The sequence below is a fragment of the Suncus etruscus genome, chromosome 1, assembly GCF_024139225.1.
Source record: "Suncus etruscus isolate mSunEtr1 chromosome 1, mSunEtr1.pri.cur, whole genome shotgun sequence".
Classification (NCBI taxonomy): domain Eukaryota; kingdom Metazoa; phylum Chordata; class Mammalia; order Eulipotyphla; family Soricidae; genus Suncus; species Suncus etruscus.
The window spans coordinates 54,610,270-54,615,342 of record NC_064848.1 but is presented as its reverse complement, the minus strand read 5'-3'; positions in this window follow the sequence as shown (position 1 = coordinate 54,615,342).

The window sequence follows — 5,073 nt, the reverse complement described above, 5'->3', positions numbered from 1 at the left end:
AGCCATGTCATCTGTATCAGATATGTATCAACTTTGACAAAGCAAGTAACTCCATAGGGTTGTGACTTAGAATAACAGCCCATGGTTATTTTTTAAGTATCTATGGGTCAGTTTGGCAGTTCTGGCAGGGATCTGGCTTGACAAAACAACCTCATGTCTATTTTTATCCTCCAACAGGTTTAGGCTGGTTCTAATAGCATTTTAAGGGTTTTCAGAGACAGAAGCATACACAGCCTTCAGTGTAGTGTCTTTTACACTTTATATTATTGGTAAGTAAAAAGGCAAACTAGATGTATACCTATTGATCAGAGAGGCCACAAAGTCAAATTTAATTTAATTTATGCCTACTGTGCTGTTCAGGAATTATTCCTGGTGCTAAGCTTATAGTTATGGAGCATACAGTGCTGAAATTTTAATCTAGGGATCCTGCTTGGCCTTTGAGTCATCTATGTGGAACCCAAGGCCACATTTTATTTTATTTTTATAAAAATTTTAATTGAATTGCCATGAGATACACAGTTACAAGGTTGTTCATGATTGAGTTTCAGTCATAAAATGTACAGTACCCATCACCACTGCCACCTATGTCCCTAGTTTCCCTCCCCTCTCTCCCTATCCTCTATGACAGACATCTCTCTCTCTCTTTCTCTATCTCTCTCTTTCTTTTTTTCCCTTTGGACACTGTGGTTTGCAATATTTTACTGAGGGGGTATCATGCATATCACATTTTTAAAATAATATCTTTAAGCACCATGATCACAAACATGATTGTAGTTGAGTTTCAGTTATAAAAAACAAGACCCCCTTCACCAGTGCAGCATTCCCACCATCAACACCTCCTCCTCCACCCTTCCTGTATTTGTGACAGGCATTCTGCTGCGGATGGCCTGCGTCCCTAAGCAAAACCTTTGTAGGGTCTGAAAACCTTTACGGTGCGAAAGCGGGAGCATGAGGCAGATGAATATGAAATATGTAATAAATTGAAACCACACAAAATGCATTGTATGGGGACCCACGTACATGAGATGAGAGACAAATTTTACTGATCAGCTGATGACATTTTAAGCACAAACTCTGGTATGCAAGGTGTTTTCAGGGAAAACAAAGAGTAGGAGATCTTCAGGTGGGACAGTATAATGAGACCAGGCCCTAGAATCTACATATCAAATAACTACCAGATGTAAGTGAGAAAGAGCCCTGCTAGAGGGCTGGGCAAAAAGATGAGGTGGAGGTGTTTTTGGGTAAGCAAAAAACAGGTTTTTCAAGAAACCAGGAGGAGAGAGGCAGGTTTTGGAAGATATGTATTTGAAGTGGCCAGAAAATGGATTGGGGGGTGGGGGCGGAAATAATTGTTTACTACCATAGAGCTAGACTCAGAAAAACAAGCTGCTGGCACCAGGTTATACTTGAAGTAAGAGTCACAATAAACTAGCCAGCGGGGAGCTTTTGGTGGGCTTTCTTTCGTACCAAAATTCCTTTGTGAGTGTAGAAAGACTAAGGCCGAATTTCTGTAGTAGAAAAGAAGACAAAATCAAATAAAAGGAAAAAAGAAAATGTAATATCACAGCCGTGTCAGAATTATAGCCAGTAATTCATGCAAAGTGTCAGTGATTGACTTCTCTAATGGGCCTTCTGGCAGATAATTCTTGGGAGGAAAATTAGGCACTGCACCAAGAAAGCCAAAAGCCACATCTGGTGCGTGCTTCCTTAATAAATGGAGACAAATACCTTTGCGGGTAGTGACAGTATTCTACTTCTCTCATTGAGATTGTCATGATAGTTGTTAGTCTAGTTATTTCTCTAACTAAACTTACCACTCTTTGTGGTAAATGAGTTGCTTCTTCCAGCCCTCATCTCTATTGTCTCTGGATATTATTGCATTAATGTATTTTATTTTTCTTAAGTCCCATAGATGAGTGAGATTATTCTGTGCCTATTTCTCTCTCTCTGACTTATTTCATTCAGCATAATAGTTTCCATGTCGACCCATGTATAGGAAAATTTCATGATTTCATTTTTTCCTGATGCATAGTATTCCATTGTATACATATATGTACCACAGTTTCTTTAGCAACTCATCTGTTGTTGGGCTTCTGGGTTGTTTCCAGATTCTGGCTATTGTAAATATCACTATGTGTATCATTTTTTTCTCCTTTTAGCACTCAGTTCTTTCCTAGAGTGATCTTAGTAGTCTGTTTTGCCCTAACTGCACCCCCTACACACACTATTTATGGAAAGCTTCCATCCTTGGACTGGTCCTCTGCCTCTTGTCTCTATTATCTCTGAATATTAATACCATACTATCTTTTTTCATATCCCCAAAATGAGTGTAATCATTTTATGTCTATCCCTCTCCATCTGACTCATTTCTTTTTTTTTTTTGGGGGGGGGGAGGGTTCACATCTGGCAGTGCTCAGGGGTGACTCCTGGCTCCATGCTCAGAAATCGCTCCTGGCAGGCCCAGTGGACCATATAGAATGCCGGGATTCGAACCACTGTTCTTCTGCATGCAAGGCAAAAACGCCTTATCTCCATGCTATCTCTCTGGCTCCCATCTGACTCATTTCACTCAGCATCGTATTCTTTATGTCCATCTATATATAAGCAAATTTCATGACTTCATTTTTACTAACAGCTGTACAGTATTTCATTGTGTAGATATACCATGGCTCCTTTTTCCACTCATTCTTTTTTCATTTTGCATATATGCCATAACTTCACAAACTGTTATTGAACATATGGGCTTCATGAATTTCCTTGTTATTGTGTTTAGTGCTAAAATAAACATGTTAATGGATATATCTTTTCCAAAGGAATAGATTTTATTCTTTTTTTTAAAACAACAACAACAACAACAACCCTTCACCAGTGTGACATTCCAATCTCCAAAGTCCCAAGTGTCCCTCCTCCACACCCCATACCGGCCTGTGTTCTAGGCAGGTTTTCTACTTCCCTCATTCAGTCACATTTTGTTATGATGGTTCTCAGTGTAATTATTTCTCTAACTGCACCTATCACTCTCTATGGTGAACTTCATGTCATGAACTGGACCTTCCAGTCCTCCTCTCTTTTGTCTCTGAGAATCATTGCACAAATGTCTTTTATTTTTCTTAAAACCCATAGATGAGTGAGATCACTCTCATGTGCTGTTTACAATAGCCAGACTCTGGAAACAGCCTAGATGCCCCTCAATAGATGAATGACTAAAGAAACTGTGGTATATATATATATATATATATATATATATATATATATATATATATATATATATATATATATATATATATATATACCATGGAATATTATGCAGCTGTCAGAAGAGATGAAGCCATGACATTTTCCTATACATGGATGTATATGGAATCTATTATGCTTAGTGAAATAAGTCAGAGGGAGAGAGATAGACACAGAATGGTCCCACTCATCTGCTGCGGACTGTTTTATCCTGATGAGATAAAAAGTCCCTAAGCATGACCTTAGTGAGTTCATTTTCCCACTGGAAGTCAAGCGGGAGCACGAAGAGGCAAATATGGAATGATGAATTATGAAATATGAAATGAATGAGACCACACAGAATGCATAGGGACTTGCGTCTAGAAAGACGAAGACAAATTTATTTTTTGAGCTGGGTAGCTTTTAAGGGTTGAGCTTTGGAATGTGGGGTGTAATTTTTGACATCAAAGAAAGTGGGAGATGGCCAGGGAAACAGAATGAAAGACCATGGCTAAAATTTGCATATTAAAGAACCGATACTGAAGGTGAAAAGAAGTTTTGTTTTGAGTTAGCTTTGTTTTGGGTAAGTCGGAGAAAACCAGGTAATTTTCAGGGAAGTGGGAAGAGAGAGAAATATTTTAGAGTTTTGGGGAAAAACTGAAAATTGCTTTACTATGAGCTAAGTTTTGGAAAAAACATGATCTTGGCGCCAAAGTAGCAAAGATCACAAGAGCTGGTCAGTGGGAGACTTTTGGCGGGATTTGTACTGTCCTCCTTTGTTAGAAAGAATTACTAAGGCCTAATTTCTAATAATGGTCAAAAATAAAGAGAGAGATAGTTACAGCCACTTTAGAATTATGGCCAAACACTCCACGCAAAGGGTCAACTGATTTGACTGCTCTAAGCGGGCCTTTTTGGCAAATAATTCTTTTTGAGGAGTGCAACACTTTTCTGATGTGTGTGCCCTTCCTGAGTGGGGTGTAACACTCATCCAATTTTAAGACACTTGAGAGTGTTGTTAACAGATTCTGGATATTGTGAATAGTGCTACAAGGAATACAGGAGTGCAGAGAGTAAACCCACATTTTAAAAGATACTATTTAGTTATCTATTACTGTGTTGCCAATAATCCTAAAACATAGCTACTTCAAACAGAAACCATTTTATTTTCTCATTGTTCTGTGGGTTGACTGAGCTTTCCAGCTAGGTAGGACCCCTATTACCAATCTTGTTGATTTCTTCCAATCTTTAATGTCAAATGGGAGCTGGGGTCTTCTAGAACATCTGAGCACATTTTTACATTACAGGGCCTCCCCTCCTTCCAGAATCCTTTGATCCAGTGCACTAGGGCCTTGTGCTAGCATCTGATTTTGTCTAGCCAACATGGCAGAAGAACTCACAAAGAAGTTCAGGGTTCTTAAGAATTTCCAATTGTAGATGTTTCCAGAGGAAGGGAGTGGAAGCTGCCAAAACACTTCAAAAATTAGCTTGAATATCTGAATAATGGGCAGAGCACAATTCCACTTCTCTCTTCTGGTTATCTTATTGGGTCACACATCCAACCAGATCATATGTTGGACATTTGAAGTTATCGAGGCTCTTTTCAACTCAAGGATTTCTCACTTCTGTGTTTTCTTTCTCAACTTTAATTAATTATAATATTATATAATGCCATTATTATATAATGCCATTAATTATATATAGCAACAAGGAGCAACTTCCAATGAAAATCTGATTTAGCATTTGCTTTAAAAGTTAGGAAAGGGGACCAGAGAGATAGCATGGAGGTAGGACGTTTGCCTTGCATGCAGAAGAATGGTGGTTCAAATCCCGGCATCTCATATGGTCCCCTGAGCCTGC